The following is a 20,419-nucleotide window of genomic DNA, read 5'->3' as shown; positions in this document are numbered from 1 at the left end:
TGAGAGGTGTCCTAATTATGGACTGGCTTTTCTGACAACCAGGCTGAAGTCAGGCAACTGGGACAGACCCTGTTCTGTAGAGCCCACACGTCTTTACCACTTGAATAATTTCCTTGGTGGGAAATTCACCCCTTTCTACTGCAAGACCCACATACTACTTAAGCCATCAAAATAGTCTTCCTGTAATTGACTGGAGATGTCTGCAGTCTAGATTTCTACAGTCTGTAGGCATCTGTAGTTAAATGATGCTTTGCAATAAATCGCACCCGGGAGATGCTGCATTCTTCTGATACGTCTGGTTTGTGATACATTTCAGTCATGCATTTAATTAATGTGCTGTAGCACACAGCTCTTCCCAAGGTAACGTCCTCGCAGACCCCCTTTTGTTGTTTTTTGTTTTAAAAACATCTGTGGTTCTGTTACTCAAAGCAACCTACTAATACTAATCTCCCGCCTAGATACTGGAGGGCAAATTCTGCCTTCATGCATGTTGCATTAGTTTAAAACCTGTGTGTGAATATATACGTATATGTATGCATATAAAGCTGGGAAGAACAAAGCTTTTCCGGTACTTGATACCATATCTGAGTCCGATGAATTTAAAAGACAATTAATATGCCCAGTGCAAAAGTGTCTTCTTCCATTTTGGCTGATATTAGAAAGGAAGATTTGTCATTTAGTTTCAATATTTGGATTCAGCCTAAAGATACGCCCAGTGACTCAAATGCTACTTCTTCAAACTGTCTCTTTGGAAAACAGTCTTTAGGATCTCAGCAGAACAGGACAATTTCTGCTTTTTCTTGCTTCCTCTTGGGCCATAAATGCAGCAAGAAGGGCCTTTTGCAGAAGACTTTGACCCTCTATACAGGAAGTTCAAGTCTATGTGCAAATAAAGAATATTTTAGCCAATATTCTGTATTTATGGTTGTTTCACACCCCCACCCCCCCCGAGAAGAGGATCTGGTTCAAGTTATACTGGAGTTATATTTGGGGATATGTTTTCTTTGAGCTGGTTTTGATAATCTTCAGGTATGCCATCCCTCTCCCACTTGTCTTAAAAAATAAGTGCATGGAAAGAACTAGTTTAGATTAATGTATCCTTTTTGATCCTTTCTTCTCCTTTACTCCCCTGTTCCTTTTTCCTTCCTCTGTTCCTCTGCAGCTCCCATTAAGAACAAGTCAGTGAGTCATAAAGACACGTTTTCACTCATTCACTACATCACAGCCCTACATGCTCACCCACTACAGGGTTCTGTGACGCTTGATCTTTGCCACCAGGAGCATCCAATTCTGTGGCCAGCTTTAAGGCCAAAGGGAACTCTACAAACCAGTTATTCTCTGTTTCCCCCAGGAACAAAACTGTGGTGATGTTACTGCCCTCTAAAGATGTGTGGATCAGCATTAAAGTGCTGACCTGCTCAACACTTCTAGGACCCTTTGAACTGTAGATCTTTGAAGTGAAGGCTGTAACAAACTAGTGTATAATAAGCTGCTGCCCCATGCCAGGAAAGGCAGAGGTATCAGGGACTGATGGAAGCTTTTGAAGGCACAAAATGCTATTAAAAACTGTGAGGGACTAGAGAAAAAGAGCCAGTGGAAAAACAAACCTCTTTTCCAAGCGGTGATACATCTGACTTTGGCAAGTTAGAACTAGGGTCACTAAACCGGATTTGATGCTTACAAAATTCTGGGGTAGCTTGCTTAGGGTTTTGGCTTAGGTACACTCTTGCTGAAGTTGGGGTTTTACCAGAGACACTTAGTTCAGTTCAGGGCTTTCCTTACCTTTCTGCACCAATAAGTTGTTAGGGAGGGGAGAACCAGTCTGCATAGCAATAATTATTATCAATTGTATTGTGCTTTTTATCTTCAAAGTGCTTTACAGACACAAACTAATTATTTCTCTGCAACACCCCTGTGAAGAAGATGGTAAGTATCATTATCTCTGTTTTACCAATGGGGAGACTGAGCCAGAGCATTTAAGCGATTAGCCTGGGGCCACAGGGGCAGTTAGTGTCAGGGCTGGGAATGCAGGAGTGTCTCTGCTCCCAGTCAGCACCAGGCAACATATCTCTTTAGTAGGAACAAAAGGGAACCTTTCTCCAGACTTGGAACCTAAAAGCAGCTCATTTTTTTTGGCAAGGGATTATAAACTCTTTCTTTAAAATGTAATCATAATTGGAAAAAAGACTGTGGAGTAATGGCACTAGAGAGGGTTGGAAGTCAGCATGTCTGCTTTATGGGTAAACCTAGAATTTGGAAATTTGGGAAAATTCCTGGAAAATTTGTGCAGGGGCTGAAGAGTTCTATTTCAGTGCAAAGAAAAAAAAAGTGACATATTTGAAATTTCCCATGGAAGGGAAAGTAGATTATAATAATTTTTAAATATCAAAATGTTTCATTACAGACATTTCAAAATGAAACTGAACCTGAAAGTCTGTGCTCTGAAGTTCCCAGTTCAGACATGGCTTGAGGGCTTTTAAATTCCTGCATGCCTATCGGCTCTCAGTGAGGTTCTCAGGGCTTCCACAGGTATGTTAGCCCTTACCTCCTGCCTGAGCACAATGCGAGCTGTGGGGTGCCTCTACTCAACCTCAGTGAAGAAATCAAACTCATTTAAAACCACCAATAGCTTGGCATAAGTACCTGACATTTGCGCTGGAACAGAAAAGGAGCAGTCATGCAAAGAGGTCCAGGTGGGAAGCAAAGAACACACAAAAGGAGGAGATCACTTGCTGGGCCAAATCTGCAATGGGAACATTCGCACTGGAGCTGCTGTTGCCAGCTTCATAGCTCCCTGAGCAGTGTGATGTGGAGAGGCTGTCCCCACACTGTACATTCCAAAAAGCAGTGCTCCACAGTACCTTATTGAGCAGGCTATCCATAAGCCTGGTCAGGACTCTTTCAGAGTCTAACAGGCCAAAAAGGTTCTTGAATTTAATACAATCATAGAATCCTAGACTCATAATACAGACTCACAGGCTGGTTTGGGTTGGAAGGGACCTTAAAGCTCATCCAGCTCCAGCCCCTGCCATGGGCAGGGACACCTTCCACTAGAGCAGGTTGCTCCAAGCCCCGTCCAGCCTGGCCTTGAACACTGCCAGGGATGGGGCAGCCACAGCTTCTCTTGGTACCCTGTGCCAGCGCCTCACTGTCATTTTGTTGGCACAAATAATTTTCAGTTCCGAGTTTTCATCCAGCTGTGAGGAAGATCTCCTCCAACTGGGTTGTTCCTGCTGTGCATCAGACTCCAATCTGCTGATTTGAGAGACCAGAGTGGAGTTCTCTTGTTTTTCCTCTGTCCTCTTTCCCTTTAGCCCTGTAGTGCCAGCCCAGCTCAGAGGAAGTTGTACTGTTAGGTATCAGCTCATACTAAATGCCAAGAGTTTTGTCCTGCAAACATGCCAAGAAAACATAGTTTTTGACAGCCTGTCATATTTTCAAAGAGGTTTGATAGTTTTTGGCATGAGATAGGAGGTCCCCCTAGTCACCCCTCACAGCCAGTTGGTCCTTGGTACTCTACTGTGAGGTGGAGCAGTGTTGGAAGGCATGGAGCTTGAACAGATTGTCAGCAGCTGAGTTACAGCTACCTCCCCTGTGCCATCCAAAGCGTAATCTGGAGCAGCAGCCCTGAGTGATAACCCATCAGGTAGGATATGCTTGCCTCCCTCATGTGAAAATGAGCTATGTATTAGGGAAGGAACACACTCGGCTTGTGGTCCCTTTCCCATGAGATTTCCTTTGCTGGGCTATGATCCTTAGAGAACTGAAGAGCAGTCACCAACCATCGGCACTGCCTAAGGAGTGGTGCTGGAGAGAAGCTGAATTTCCAGGGCAGGACAACGGGAAAAAAGGCATCCTCTTTACTCTGAGCTTTGCATTTTTGTTTGGAATCATGAGCTGATGGAGAACACAACAGTTTTTTGCTCAACTTACGGTACCTAAGAGGGGTTAGTGCTTCTGACAAAATAAGAATACTCAACACCCAGTCAGGGTGACACTTTTCACATAACTCTGGTTCCCTTTCAGCCTGAAAAGCTGAGCCAGCTCCTCACATACTCAGAAGCTGCTATGAGGGCTGGATTTTCTAAGGAGCCGTGTAGCCTGCCAGCTTGGCACTGCTTAAAATCTAGATACTGATTTTGGTGCCTAAATGGGAGCTGAGCTTTTGCAAATCTGCATCTGATCGTGCATGCTGAGCTGTTCTGCAAATCCTGGCTATCATCACTCTGCATTCTTGTACTTCCTGGTTGTGAGCTGTGCTGGGAGCAAAACTATCAAAGCACCACAAGGAAACCACTCCTGCTATAATCAGGAAATACAAAAAATCTCAGGAGCCAAACTGTTCAGCCACCTATTACTGTTTGGGAGATGGTTGTACCTCTGGTACTGCTTTATCCTTAAACGGAACAGAGCTGTGCAGTGGCAGGTGCTATAAAACCCTCTAAAATAGAGACAATCCCAGCACTGAATAGTTTATAATCAAAATAGAAGACGAGGCAAAAAGTGTGTGCAACAGATGGATAGATTTGGCATAAGGAAACCATGGGGTAAGCGTTCTAGTGTCTCCAGCATAGTTTGCAGAGCAGAAAAGAGCAGTCAAGGATAAGCTTATAGTTGCTTACCTTACCTGACCCCCTAAACCTTTTGAGATTTGCCCACAACAATTAATTATTCCTTTGACTGGCCAAGATGACTCACAGCTGCTCATGCCATCCCAAAGCTCAAGATCTAAGTAAATTTATTGAAATTAGTGGTGGCTCCATTCCAGGAAACTTGCATTTAGTTTTGACTCAAAGAAGCTCCGCACCCTTCCCACCTCTTGTTTCTCCCCTCTGCTCTTCCAGCTCTCAGAAAATGCAAAGCTATACCCAGCTTCGATCTAATAGTGATTAACACTCAGGAATGGGAGTCATGAGATCTGAGTCCTATTCCTGTCTCTACTGCAGGGTGGTTTGGGGTGAGTCACTTCCCCTCTCTCTTCCTCAATAGCCTCGTTTGTAAAATGGGGTTAACAGCACTGACCCATCTCACTGAAAGGTTGTGAATTCGTTAGTATCTGTGAGCATTCGACTAGCTGACGTTCTGGAGACTCTCCCTGGCTTTAGTAGCTTTGTGTCTGGCACTAACCATGTGCATAGTGCAAAGAAAGTTCAGGGTGTTAATTACGGGACTGTTATGGATTGTTAGGGTTTTTTTCCTTCTGAATTGACTTACACCTCCTTAATAATTAATATTGCCAGGAGGGCAGACAAGAGGGAAATCAGATAAATGAAGTTAACCCAGTTCTCATTTGGGACAGAGTTTACCAGCTTCTTACAGAGTGAACTTACTGGTGTTTACCATTACAGTGCTCTCTGCAACTTCCCAAGGCACCTTTCTTTTTAATATCACCCTTTGGTTTCAGTAATAGGCCCACACTTGTGTCATCCCCAGACACGTGGGAGTCCTCCCTGTGATGACTTTCACTCATTTCACAAAGACCATTCACTGCCCTCCTTTGATACTTTAGCCTTTTAGGAGAACTCGAACCAGACCTGAGGGAGCTGAAAATGGACATTTCAGATATTCTTTTTGAAGCCCTGATCTCAGTTCCTCGTTCATAGGACGTGAACCCACAGCTTTAAGAGCCCAGTTCAGACTTCTTCTACCTCCAGCAAGGTCTGTCCCCGTAAAAGCTGACACTGCATCCTTTGCAGACTCCCTTAGTTGAGTGTTTTCACATTGGATCAGTGGACTGGACAGCTTTGCAGAGTCTTTTGTACAGAGAGCGTGGTGTTGGTGGGTTGTGAGAGCATGAGGATGGCTCAGTCAAGTGTCTGCCCAAGCGCTCCACCTGTAGGAAGGTGGAGGAAAGTCCTCAGAAGACTGAAACCGCTCCGTTTTTTTCCACGAAGGGCCCGTGGCTGTTGCACAGCTGGGCAGGCCCTTCTGTGCACTTCTCCTTTCTTCTGAATGATGCCATCCATCACGACTGGCTGGTAGCTGAAGCAGCTGCACCAACTGTCAGCTTGAGTGTCACCTCTTGATGGAGAGGTTTGTAGACTGCAAGGACAGGAAGGAGATGATACCTTCTACAGCAGCTGAAGCCACAGCTGCCCGCAAGACACTTAAGAGTGGAGGTTGGGAGGTATTTGACTTCCTGAAGCAACCTGCTGAAACTGTGGAAAGAAAGAAAAATCACAAGGAGGAAAGGCAGGCAGAGGAACTGGAACAGATGATTTGGGTCTCCCCCCAGCCCAAGAGAAACCATGATGCTTTTCTTCTGACAGTGCCTCCCTGTGCAGAATTGTGGTCTTGAAACAGTAATAGATACAACCTGGTATTTTGAAGCTGCATGCAAGAAGAAATAGGACGCACCCCTGATACAGTACAGCATGTGTGTGGTCCTTGTTGAAAAAGTGTATGAGGCAAAAATAGGGAAGGTGAGAAAATGAAACGGAATTGTTTCTTTGACTGGTTCTTGCTGGTTTTACCATCTTACGTCTAGACTTGCCAGATACTAAAACTTCTAATCTGCATTCCAGCTTCAAACTCAGGAACAGAATTGCAGCACCACTTCATCAAGCAGTAGAAGAGGGCTGTTCAGGGGGCTCCACATGCATGGCTGACCTTTTTCTTTCACTAGTGCAGTGAGACACATGAAGCCGTGCTGCAGTAATGTGCTTTTGGCACTGCTACTCTCACCTGATTACACCGTCCTTCCCCTCTGGTGTGACTGGCACTGTTCAAGCTTCTGTGCCTGAATTCACAGCTCCCACAAACTGGGCAAGTTTCCAGCCCATTATTAGTTACCTTATGTCTATATTCTTGAGATCAACTGCCCCACTCTTTCCTTATCTTTTTTCCTTTATCCTGTTATTTGGAATGCAAACTTCACATGAAGGATCATGTCTGTCTTACATTTGTTCATTGCATAGCGCATAAGAAACATTATTAATAACAGTATTGGAATCATCACAGTAAAACATGAGTTAATGTTCCTTAAGATCCTGTCAGCTTACTGAATTACAAGCAAACATATTTGGTACATGAACTAAAGGACTCATGTACTTGCCAGGACTCAAAGCCAGATCACAGGTTCATATTTCCCTTTCTAACACTGCTGCTCATTCTAGACCTCCCTACAGAAGTGGAGGGTGGCCGTTCTTTCCCTAGACCTGGAGCATGAGGTGCTAGCTAATAGAAGAAATGCACACAAACAAAGAGTAAAGCTAGAACATGGTTTAAAGGAGGCACTGGTTTTAAACAAGTTTTGAAGTGTGCCTATTTAATATTTTAAAGCTTGTCTTTGGGATGTCAGCATTTTGGAAATGTGGAAGGGAAATTCAGTTAATACTTCATCCACGCATAAATAGAAGGCTCTGCATTCTCAGGGAATCTCAAAGAATTTCTACTAGTATAAATTGCTATAGCTCTGCTGATTTGAAAGAGGAAGGAGACAAGAAGGGTGTCCTGACTGAGGGTAGGTTAATCCCCTGAGGTTGCTGAACTGATGTACTATTCCCTGTTTTGCTACAGATTTCTTGTGTGACCTTGGGCAAATCACTCTCCCTCTTGGTATCACAGTTTCCCATCTGTAAACTGGTGAGAGCAACAACCACCCTGCCCCAGAGCGGTGTTTGGAGGATAAATATGTTACAGAGGCTTGGAGCTGCAGGAGTACAATAGTGACAAGGTTCAGACAAATACTGAAGATGGATAGAAGCTGACAATCAGGCAGACTTCTATTAGCAGCTAATTCATTTTCTCTGGTTAATGCATATTTTTAGCAGGCTGTTGTTGACTAGACAGGCACACAAGTCTGTCAGTTAGCAGTGTTAGAATGAACTAAATCTCTGCACCCATAGCATTTGCGGGGTGAATTCAGAACTCCCCAACCCTGTGGCACAACACCTGCACTACTAATAAATTGTGAAGATTTTCCTGTAAGTGGAGGTACCATGTGCTGTGTGAAGCAAGTGCCCAAATGCAACTGGCGTTTCCAGCGTGGGGTTCTGAGCAGCTTTGGTGTGCGATACACTGACAATTAAGAAGTCTTAGGTGGCCATGGATTTATTACAATGTGTTCATAAAACCTTGTCAAGGCACCGTTTCAATACAATTCATGACCAGACATTCCAGTGACTGGTGCTTAGAGCCCCCTTGCAAGCTGCCCTGCAATACGATCAGGGAACACTGCTTAATTGTATTTCTTTTACAAAGTGATGACATGTCAAGCTCTGCTCCTGGCATGCTGGCTGGCACAGGAGGCTCAGCAAGTATGTGATTCTCGCACTGCAGCTGGACTCTAATGACATGAAAGGTGCTAATGCAATGCAACTGGAACCTTTAATTATCCGAGTGACTAATAGGAGATCTCTCAAAGGGTCCAGGAGAAAGAGCCCTATTCTTCACTGAGAGTTCCCTGAACTGTGCTTAGAAAAGGGGACAGACAAATGGCAAGTCTAAGAAGAGACCCTAGTGCCACAGCTGGAGTGTCTGAGAGGGTTTCTCTTTCCTTTGACAATTTGCTTGTCAGATATAGTAAGTGGAGAGGGAGAATATCACTGGGGCCATTACTGACTTACACTAGTTGGTACCTAACTTGTTCTGCATCCTGCAGGTAACTGGATAAACCTGCTGATGAAACAAAAAGATTTGGATTGACTTTGAATGTGTTTGCGTTCAAGGAAGAGAAAAAGTGACAGACAGACAGATGTCTCCCACTTGCTAATTGAATGGAGACTGTCAGATCTAAATGTATCTTGGGGATCATTTCTGTTTGATACAGAGTTTCAGACCCTGTTTATTTATTATTTTTTGGTCAAAAATCTTCTTTGCTGAGCCATCCAAACAGAAAACAATGCAGACCACATTGCCTGGATTCTGTGGAGCAAAGAACAGTGTATGTTGGGTTGTGTAGTTCATCACAGTACTCAGTGCTACTGCTGTTGCTGCCTGGTTTTCACATGGATGCAGATTCAGCCTTGTGTCACCATCCGCTACATCAGTTTTTATTTACTAATTATGGCAACCAAGGTTAGAAAGGGAACAAGGGCTAATATGACTTATGTGATATTACCTGGCAGCTCAGAGGTAGGAGCAGTCTGCAGACAGAAAAGAGCAAAATTTTGTCTATGTCTCTATTCCTCTTTTCTCTCAAGCCTTGACAAAACTTGGTAGTGTTAGATAATACAACATCTCTTACAGGGATTTGATAAACAGAATAGATCTTTCCTGAAGAAATGAAAAAATTAAATGTCATGATTCAAACCATGGTATTTAATCCAGTGATTTCTATCCCAAATGCTCCAGAAGTTAGGAAGCTGTTGAGCTGCTGAAGCGGCAGAGAGCATTAGGTGCTGAGAGCATTAGGGATCTAGGCAGAATCTCAGAAACCCAGATCAAACCTGGCCTCTCATGTCTTATTCCTGTGCCACAGCACATAACGGTGCCTACAGCAGTGCAGTGTGTGTGTGTGAGTGTGGATGTGTGTGCACATGTGTGTACTACTGCCCTCCACCCAGTAGCACTACACCAGTTTACAGCTGTGCCATACAAGGCATGGCCTTGGATTTCTCGTGTGCAAATGCTGGTGCACTGGCCTTAACCTAAACCAAATCAAACTAAGAAATTCCCTGCAAATTAGAAATCACCCACTACCAGCCAGTTCTAATTAGGAGTCCCCCAAAATGCAGAAGCAGCTCTATCAGTGCCTTTGAAGTATGTAAACACATTTGCTGCTGCCCCCATGCAAGCCCAGGCAATCCCAAATCTGTTACTTCTTTCTCTTCCTGCTTTTCTGGTTAAATGCACCTGGGACTATGTAATTGTTTATGTCATAAAACATTCATCATAAACAAAGGGGATGGGCAAGCCAGCTGAGCAAATGCTGGGGAAATGAGTGAAAAAACCCTGGGATTGGTACAGTTGGTAGTGCACTGCTTGTGAGTAGGATGAAAGATGCATATCAAGAGGGGACAGGCACTGTGTGTACCTGGAGAGAAAGAGCATTTCATGTGTAACTGTGGCTTGGCAAAGGAATGGGCACTGTTGTTAGAAACACACAGAACAGATCACTGGTGGAGCAGAGGAGTGATGTGATAAGAAATTTAAAGGCCTATTTTAAATCTCTTACAGTGATCTCTGATATACATCAGTGCAAACAAGGGCAGAGACATGGCCTAAGTCGGAGCTGTAGGCATTGTTCAAATGTCTCGGTTGTTTTGTTTTTGTTTTGTTTCCTCTATAGATAAAAGATAAAGAAAGCATATATTCTGTGTTAAATAATGCTCAGTGCTAAGGGACTTTCCAGGTCTTCAAGCTGAGGCTGAACAAGTTAGCTTACATGTGGAATTGCAGCTGATCCAAGAGCACAGAAAATAAACAGTGCATGTACCTTTATCCCTTGAACCCTGTGAGCTAGTTTTGTGGTTCTTGTTCGCTTTGGTATTGCCTTATCTCTTGCCATGTTTATACACTTCACCTTGTCTGCTGCCCTGAGTCTCCCTGCCAATCACAAAGCATCTACAAGTACACAGGGAGAGGTTGGTTAGAGTGCAACACTTGGGGTGGTGGATGTCATATTGATAGTGTCAAACAAAGTGGTGAGGAGACAACAAATATACATGTCAGTGTGCTGTGTAGACATCAGAAATAAACAGAGTTGTTAGCAGTATGCTGAGCGGGGGGGCGGGAATTACAGAGAGAGAGTATGTACATCGGAGAATCAGTAAGGTACCTGATACTCAGTGTTGCTGGTTTTTTTTTTCAGCCATAGTCAACTGCAGCATGATTAGATTTAGACCATTTCTTCTTTGTCGTTCCATTAGCAAGCAATAAAGCATGATGAATGGGTATGAAAGAAAATAGATCTCAGATCTAAAGCACCCAATCATCTGCAAAGCTAGACCCTTCCAGCCCAGATAAGAGACTTGAAACACTGCTTTGCTTTTTCTTGTATTTCCTGACTGGATCAGAGACAACTATTATTAGAGATGTTTGGTCTTTACACTGTGGAAGTGTTGCCCACTGATGGCAACTTCTTCCAGGCTGTTGGCCAATCTTACTCTGCTGTGATTCTGTCACATCTGTATTGGTCCCAAATGGATACATGGACATACCAAGATATAAACACATTTCTCAGCAATTAAGTGTCCTGGCTAGGAAACAACCCAGTGGCAATATTACAGGAACTCCAGTTGCCCAGGAGGCAATCCAATTTTCTTCTTTGGCTGCTTGTCATTTTTTAATTGAATGGCAAGAAGTTTGTGTCATTGCTGCATGTTACAGTTGTGTAACAATGAAGAGGCCGCCAAATAGCTGGAAGTCAAGAAGCACAAGGAGCCTAATCCTAGGAGCTACAAAGCCAGTCGATTCAAATGATATTTGCTAACCCTAAGATAGCTCTATGAAGTTAAAAGTGAGAAACATCTGCTAAGGTAGAAGTTTCTTCCTCTTCATTGTAGACAAAAGTGAAAATATTTTCCTGAATGTCTTTCTCCAAGTTGTTGAGTGTGCTTCATTTTGGGTTTCTAACAAAGACCATTCTAAAGCTATCTATCTTGAATCACTGCTCTGTTGCTCTTGTACACTACAGTGTTTTGATTTCTTTTGGATTGCAGCCTCTTGTGTTGTTTGGTAGGTGAGCCATTGAGCAGGAGTAATCAGCTGCAAATCTCCACTTTCCTGGGAAAAAAGTCCTTCAAAGGCTGCTGAAGTGCTTAAAACCATGGTTGCGATGCTTTCTCAAGGTTGCAAAACCCAGGGAAAATAAGCCAAAAAAACCACTTTAATTTGAACTGAAAATTATGATTTTTCCTCGGTCTCACGGGTTTTGGTGAGCCTGACGCACGATTTTGAATGGTTAAGCTTTGCTGTACCCCACGAGGGAGACACAACCTGTGCGGGACAGGTCCGAACAGCCCCTTGAAAAGTCATTTATTCGCTCTCCCTTCCTTTGTACTCCCTTTTGTTGGGTGCATTTAATTAATTAATTTTACATGTTCTTTCTGCCTGCCATTAAAAAGAATAAAATAATAAATTGTGTGGATTCAGGGCACCAATAAAAAACTCTTTTAATATAAAATTGAAGGATGAAACCCGGCACAATGAACTTGCCACTTCCTTCGAGTTCTGGTAACTTGGGTGTGATCCGATGGTACAGAATGATTCATGGGATAAAATTATAGACTTATGCAGGTGTGTACAAGAGCCTGGGTGGGGTGTCAGCAAACAGGGAATTTTATATGGCAGTAAACATGGGCATGTGGTATAAAGCAACTGTAGTGCCTTAAAAAAGTCTTTATTTAATTTTATTTTTATTTGAGAAAGACAAATTGAGTGACCTTTCTGGTCAAATACAGAGACATCGCTTTCCTCTTCTTCTGCCGGAGTCCCACAGATACACAGAGATAACTCTAGATACCTTTGAGTGGGTGGATCTCTTGACTGATTCTTCGAACCATGCAAACCCAGTGTGAAGCTTCTTCATAGATTCTCTTTATGTCTCTAGTCTGCCTTTATTGGAATGGGACAATATGGCAATATTTAAGCTCAGGTAAACCTTCTTCTGAAGAGAGTGGTTTTGGAGCTTTCTGCACAGCCTTTAACCCTGCATTCTGTCTCAGAGAGATGGTCAGCCTTTTCCAGTTCTGGGGGACTAAGTGAAAAAGCTCTGCCCCTCCAAACAGTGACTTACAGTCTCACACCTGAACATAGTGCCAGATACATTGAAGGTCAGAAGGCCAAAGGTTGAGAAATCTGGCTTGCAAAGCAAACAGAAATGTTTCTGTTTGCAGACAGAAATGCTGACTGTACATAGAGCCACAGGAACTTCCAAACCACAAGAATTGCCTCTCACTGCTTCCCTCTTCATCTTCTGTTCCTCCACCACCAAGCTTTTCTCTTTCTTGCCACTGTTGGCCTGAAATTCTTCTTGCCTGAAGCCCCTGCTGTCTGAGGCAGCCTACACACGTCTGCCTGAACACCTCGGCTGATTTCAGAGCTCGTCACAAGAGGGATGTTTTACAAAGAGAGGCTAACTTGGAAGCTGGCTGCAGTTGCACAGCTCTGCTGAGACCAGGGCACTTAGCAAAGAAGAATTTCTGAAATGTCAGGGACAGATGTTTTGCCTTTTTTTTTTAACTTTTCTCCTGCAGTTTCTCCCTCCCTCTGTGGTTTGTTATCATTCAGCCCTACAAGGCTTTGTTTAACTCTGGGAAAGGCCATAGGGGTTGGAATTAGATCCAGTTTTGTTTGCACAGGAGTGTGTGGCTAAGGCTGGGCCTTTGAAAAAGGGTGTATTATAAACTCTGGAGGTTTTGGAAGATCATCGTAACTATTGCTTGAGGGTCAGACTGTACCAGGCTCATTCACTTCTTATAATATCTTACTCCACAGACAAGTCCTACTTGCCAAAGTAAAGGACACAGTAAAATACTTCTGAAAAAAAGATAACTGTCACTTGTCATAAGGCAACTCTAAGAGAAGTGTGCTTTATGGGATGTATGGAGATCTCGCCCTTAGATGGATCTTGCAGAGGTACCATTATCAACCTAAATTCAACATTCCCCCAGTCATGACTAGAGCTGTACACTGGGTCTTGGGAGTTTATGGGCTCCTTAGCAAGGAGATGACAAAAAAAGGCTCCATTTTATACCAGCCAGGTGTAGTTTTTGGGCTTCTGATAAAGTCAACATAGGTGGTAGGATGTGTTTATCTACAGCAGCTGCTCAGCTCTTCCTGATACCTGGGCACCTTCTGCACGGAGGAGAGATGTCTTGAGGGAGGACACAAGTGGTAACATTTAGAAGCACAGATCTCTTATCATTTTACTGCTACCAGCTCAGCATAAACCCAGCCTATTCAAGTGAGCAGTAAAGCCACTCCAGACTGTCCAGAAAACAAAATCAGAATGCAGTGCTTTCTCTGCATAAATAACTAGTAATTCCTGAGAAAATGGGTCCCAGATTTCCCTATGAATTGGGGCCTTAAGTTCTGACATAGGGAGCTATTCATGGAGGAAATTCTAATTGAGTCAGGTTGTGCTTTTTCCACAAATTGTTTACCCTGTGTCTGGGTCTTTACTGGATTCCTGAAGGGACCTGTGTTGCACCCAGGTGCTGTGGTGGTTAGGCAGATTTAGGTGAGCACTCTTTGCATGCAGTAGTCAAATACTAAGGGTAAGAAACATGTCTACGGTCCATAAGAGGGACAGATCATATGGTCACCATCTGGGGCTCAATGATGGCTCTGTGCACTGAAATAGCAGTTGCTGTGCCTTGCTGTGTTTCCACAACAGCAACCAAAGATGGTGACATGGAGGAAATTCATGGCAACTCTCCACTCCTTTCCTGTTTCTTTGTAATACGTGTTTTTAAAAAGAGAGGCTGCAATGTAAGGAATCTGGAGTCTCGCCTCTGACAGGTATGAATTGAAGTGAGAGGAGTTATCCTGGTGTAATCCAGGTTAAAAAGAAGAAGCAGGCTCTGTGCTCTCTGCTGAAATTCCCTCATGAAACATTTCCCAGAAATATCAAAGAATATTAAAGTTCTTTGGGAGCAGGGACTCTCTCATGCTGTGTGTGAACGGTGTCCAACACAATGGGGCTTGCTTTTGGCAGAGACCTCTAGGAGCTCCAGCAATACATGTAATAACATCTAACTACACCTTCAAGACATGGTGTAGGGAAGTGCATTGTGTTAACTCAGTTGAGTGCCTGCCTAACCTGTGATTTAGAGGGGCCACTCCCTCCGTGTTCAAAGGAGGAAATGAAATCTTCCCCAGGGAAGAAGTATTCTGACCTTTCTGTGCATCTTGGCTCCAGAGGAGGAGCAGGAACTGGGACACTCAGAATCAGTTCCCCAGTTTGGCTACCTGGCCTTTGGCAAGTCAATTATTCTGGTTTACAACTGCCCAATTGTCATAATAATTCTTTGCTTTCCCATAGCAGGGTGGGGATGGACAGAAGGGAAGCAAATTCTTCCTACATTTATGATTAGAGAGTGCTTTAAGGTGCTCTGGTGAAAGGGCAAGGGGACAGTAACAGATCACATTTATCTCTGCTAGCTGGGACCTAAAAGCGTTTCCTTACGAGACTGAGGCTTGCTCTGTCTTCAGTGGTAACTCTTTAACGAAACTGTTGATTAAGGTAATATTTTCCAAAGCAGCCAAGAGAGTCTTCCAAATCCCTTTGAAAGGGAAGGAATCTCAGACATTACATTTCAAAAATACACCTGAACCCCCACCATGTTGGAAAACACCCGCATCAGTTTTTTCCCATGTGAAGAGTATGAAATTACAGAGCCATCAACTAACCCAAGGAATTTAACACTCAGTGAAATATAGAAAACAAATACCCTATAACTAGTATGTCACTAAGTGCAGAAGTTTTCCCTTTATTATAAAGATCCCCTTGGCAGACTTGCCTGATTCACTAGCCATGAAATCTTGGTCTCATCCTTTGATCTTTCTTCAGATACTACTTCATGTAAGAATAAGGCAGACTCCCTTGGCTTGCCTCCAGCAGGGAGAGACTTAAGAGTTTCAGTGCTTCTCTGGGCTAATTAGCCACTGCAGGACCCCAGAGAGATGTAATCCACAGTTTTCTTTCACTACATCCATTCCTGTAACAGCCTGGATCCTGGTCTTTACTTCCACACTGTGAACTGTGGGCTGACAGAGATTTCTAATCTCCAAATTTCTAATCTCCCATCAAGGCCCAGTTCGTATAAAAGAACTGTACTACTGAGAGAGGTAAGCAGTTTCTGATGAGGTTCGTAGACTCTGAGGTATTAGATGCTGGGGAGGTACAAAGTGTTAACTTCTTTCTTCCTCTTTTAATTGCACAGTCATTCCATAGACTGCACATGGATGTCTCAGGAATGGAAGAGGGAAAGGCAGAGAAACTGAGTGTGGGAAAAGCTGCATTCCATACCCTGAACCTCCACAACAGACAGTTTTTCCTGCCTCCCTCGAAGTTATTTTGCTTTCTATCTAACTCCCAAGGAAAAGACCTTGCTGACTTGGCCTGAATCCTTTTCTGTTGAGTCACCTTCTTCAGCTTCCAAACTGAAAGGCCAGTAATTGCCTGTATATGAAGATTTAGACAATTGCTGCTTTATAGCCTCAGCATGAGCTGTACATGGAATTTCTCCTGTTCTATGTGAAAAGACAAGCTTAAGTGAGATTGTAAGTTAGAGAGAAAACTGTTGGATGAGCTGTTCTTCTCTTCCCATGTGGAACCAGAGCTCCAGACATCCAGGTCCCCTACTACAATATAAACCCCGATGGAATGCTGCAGTCTGAACCAGAGACTGCTCAGGAAAGCTAAGATCTGATGCCAGGTCCCAGCTGCAGTTAAGAACAGGAATGTATCTAACATCAAGCAAAGGACAACCTGGCACTCTGCCATGATCTCTTTGCACCTCTCATCCTCCATCCAGTGGATGCTTAACCCATTTGCCTTTCTCATCTTCAAGTGCTAGAGCTACCCTAGTGCTATGTTGTAGCCCAACACAAGTCTGCTCCCCACTAGCAGCATCTGTATCCTCTGGTTGTCTTACTGGGTGATCTAACAGTGCTTTCCTTCCCAGGTCTCTGCCTTTCCTTCCCATGGTCTCAAGCCCCCTGTTGTGATCACTTCCTCCTGCTAAAGCCTGATTCCTCTCGATTCTGCTCTTGTCAGCCAAGATCTGTTATTTTCAAGGGACACTCATGTAGATTTTGAACGATTTCATATAACCGCTTGAATGTCTTCTGCTGCTGCCTTGCACTGGGGCAGGCAATACTGCCATCTCCAATATGAAGTAGGAGGAAGGACGTGCTTAAGACAGTGAACAAAGAAGAGTTCCAGTTTGAATATGTACCTGAACTTCTTTCTGCTGCATCTCCCTGGTCCTAATAAAATACATATGGCAGTTCTCTTCCTGCCCTTGGTGATATAGAAACAAGGGAGGGAGGCAGAGTGCTCTACTAGGATAATGTCAGAGTGCAGCAAGCACCAGCTGCACCAAAAGAGTCAGAGAGACAAAGGGGATAATGTGGCTGCAAGGCCAGTGTCCTCACCAACGAGGGGCTCTGTCCCACAGCCCTCAGGAGAGGCAAGCAGGGCAGGCCTGGGAGTGAGAGCCAGCTTCAACCAAGAGTCAGATAATCAGTCAATTCTGTGATGATGAGGCAGGTCCAGCCTCAAGCCAGGAAGTCCATCCACAGGTCAGGATCAGGTCTAGTGAGGCTAACCAGGGCCAGACACAACCCAGTGATCACCAGGCAGGTCCACAGTGAGGAGGCAGGTCTGAGGTCAAGCTAGGAAATTAGTCAAGGGGTCAACATCAACTAAGTTCCTGGTCAGGCACAGGCATGGCTGTGTGTGAGCTGGAGAAAGGTACTACTAACAGCTTTGCTCACATAGCGATTGAAGACCCAGGGCTGAGCTAAAGTGGGGATCCTGTGCCCATAGGTCTCTTGGAGACTTCAGGTGGGACTAGTTGGGGTCATTAAGATTTATTAGTGCTCTATAAATGCCTCTGGCTCTGATTTCCAGGTGAGCTTCAACAACTTCTCTCTTCTGTATTTCTCTATTTTATCTGAGCTTCAGTTGGAAGGTAGAGCCATACTGCCTTTTTCCTCTTAAGCTTCAAGTTAACAGAAAGGAGCAGTGAAAGCAGCATTATTTTTCAGCATGGTTGTAATTGCATGATGTGCACCTATTGTGAGGATGGGAATCACAGGAGCTCCTCCATATAAGAATCTCTTATTGTGCCTGTGAGTAGATTCTCATGCTTTCCTCTAACAAGCTTCTAAGTATTTCCTGCAGAATTCCTGTGAGATTAAACATCATATAAAATGCATTTGTCTCACACAAGATATGACTTGCTTTTGAACCAGCAGCAATTGCTGGGATACAAGTAGATTTTTGTAATTGTTATTACTCTTTTTCCACTTTGTGTCCTGGATCTTGTAAGATCCCAGTCCTATCACTCATTATGCTGACAAGGTCCTGAGGCTGATGTAGAGGCTCTGTTTTAATGCCACCCTTTCTGTTTACATCTCGAGTATTGGCATGTTTATTGTAGATGTCTGTTAAGAGACACTGTTTTTTTCCATGCTTATATGGAAAACAAGAGCAGGAGCCAGAGTTGGAGGGGAGTAGTACAAAATAACACAGGGAAATGAGAAAAAGCAATTATCTTTGCTCTATATGCATCTTCCTGACAAAGGGCCTGACATTTCCATGGGGCACAGAGGTTTGCTTCTAGCTTCTTATGGACACTTAACATTTGGCTTCATACAGCCTTTCCCCAAATACAGACCGAATACACTCATGAAAGAGTCTATTTCTGAGGGAGCAGGCACCCTGTTTGGAGAGTGGATAACTTTCCAGAGCTGATGTATGTATTAGTCATCCTTGCTGGTTCATTGCTGATCTGAAAGACAGAGGTTAAATAATTGCGAAAGCAAAGCTGATGTCATCATGGCGCCTGACTGGAGCTGCTCCTTGGGAACTGCTGAGAGATGCATCTGCTTTGCTCTTGCCCAGCAAAAGGGATCACCCTGAGCAGTGGTTCTCAACCTGTTCTCAGTCCAATGCACGATGTCTGTGTGGCTGAGTCACTCCCACCTTCCTGAGCTGCTCACTGATGAGCATCACGAAAAGGTGAACTGTGGACATTTTCCCCTTGCTGTCCTCCTTTCCCTGCTTCCCCCATATGTCTCCCAGTCTGAAGGGGTCCTGGAGGCTTTTACAAATCAGATGCATGCATGTACATTTACAAGGGCCTCCTTTATGCGCTGTGTCATGTGTGCATGCCCCAGCACACAAATCAGGATCTGTTTTGTTGTGTGTCTAAGTAGAGAGGTTTCTTGTACAGCCCTGTTTTACTGACCATACCATGTGTATGTCATATGTAAGTTAGGCATATATCATATAACCTTGTGTATGTGTATGGGGCTCTTCTACTTACTGTTAAACATTGAGAATATGACTTTGCTCTGTATAAGACATAAAAAATACAGACAGACTCTGCCCCAAAGAGTTTGTACTCTAAATGTCAGACGGAGAAAAGACAGCATGTGCTGTGGTGAGGAAGATTTCTGATGTGTTTGTAATTTAAATAGGAAAAAAACCTGAACTTGCTTCACAGGAAAAGTGTATGTGCCTGTTTGTTTGTAAGACGAATTTAGAAAATCAAAAAATAACAGTTTTATGACAGCTTGCTGGGGGAGAGGTTTCTCTTAACACCTGCACAGGGGCTCAGGAGAAGGAAATGGGTGTACATGCCTGTGTGGTCTACAGCGTCTATGCCTATTGTTCTTCTGTTCTTTGAGTGAAACTTAGCTCCAGTTTCTAAGAGCACAACTTGTAGCTGACATCAGGACTGGCTTTATTGGCACATGTGCGAATCCTTTTCACTCCTTGAGCTCTTCTCTGTGGCTCTGTTGCATTTGCCTGCCTCTGTCTAATCCCTATCTTGCGTTGTGTTTTATGCTTTTAATGAGAAGGGATAGACAGCAAAGCAAAACTTCCATTATAGATCATAGAAGAGGAGCTCTTTATTTCTGTGTTTCATGTGATGCCATGAAAACAGTCAGCAATCTTAGAGCTCTGAAGTATCCCCAGCACCTTTGCTGATGCCAGCTGACATTATATAGCACATACCCCTTGCATTGTTCTGCATCCTCACAGTGATGGGCAGGCTGTGGAATCAGAAGTTAGTGCAAGGGGCACAATTTATCCTGTTTTAGGTGCACTCCTTAAACCCTGACTAGAACTTGTCAACGTTTTTATTATACAAAAATACGTTTGTGTGTTAAAAAATGGAGTGTTGGGTGTGGGTATGTGCAAACACTAAACAGGAAACATAACCATATGAAGCTTCCTGAAGCCTTATATTAAAATACCAGAGGCATTTGACTCCAAAGCATTGGACTGAAGAGGTATGTGGAAAACCCTTGGTCCACCTTGCTGCTAAAGACAGAAACTTCTCAAGGGTTTATTTCAAAGTGGTCAAGCCCACAGAGGTAAGCAGGGAAGTTCTGTGGGTTACACCATCTTAATGAGAGACTGACAGAGCTGGAGAGTCCCTTGTGATATTGTAGGGCTATCATGCCACTCAGGTAGCAGTTTCAGGGTACTGGAGTCTGTTAGATGTTTGAATTCCCTTAATGGTGTCTGACTTGTCAACTCTAAACTTCAGAAGCCAGCTAAGCACCAGCTTGTCCAAACCATCTTCACCACCTGCATGCTCTGGTTTTACTGCAAAAGAGAGACATGGTTTCTCTGGCTGAAACTTATACCATGTCTCTAGTGGAAGTGTGAACACAACTAGGTCAGTTTCTGTGGCACAGCATCCTGAAGTCATGTATATATAATGACTCCAGACCAATTGTACCGGAAATTGAATAGTAATTACAGGAACAGCATCCTTGTCACATGGAT

At 43.8% G+C, this 20,419-nt stretch overlaps 1 protein-coding gene across 9 annotated transcripts in view; it reads right to left on the bottom strand.

The window, feature by feature from the left end:
• CUX1 (cut like homeobox 1) overlaps positions 1-12,972 on the bottom strand; it is a 325,959-nt gene extending 312,987 nt beyond the window's left edge. For all 9 annotated transcript variants that reach the window (XM_057410776.1, XM_057410767.1, XM_057410770.1 and 6 more), the window contains exon 1: positions 12,969-12,972. The gene's annotated coding sequence lies outside the window, so the exon portion shown is untranslated. The remainder of the gene's footprint in view (positions 1-12,968) is intronic.
• Positions 12,973-20,419: the final 7,447 nt, after the last annotated feature.

This window comes from Pezoporus wallicus, unplaced genomic scaffold (genome assembly GCF_028554395.1).
Source record: "Pezoporus wallicus isolate ANWC-B61680 ecotype Strahan unplaced genomic scaffold, APGP_CSIRO_Pwel_v1 contig_8705, whole genome shotgun sequence".
Classification (NCBI taxonomy): domain Eukaryota; kingdom Metazoa; phylum Chordata; class Aves; order Psittaciformes; family Psittacidae; genus Pezoporus; species Pezoporus wallicus.
The sequence above is the reverse complement of the archived record's forward strand: the minus strand, read 5'-3'. Positions and strand labels throughout refer to the sequence as shown.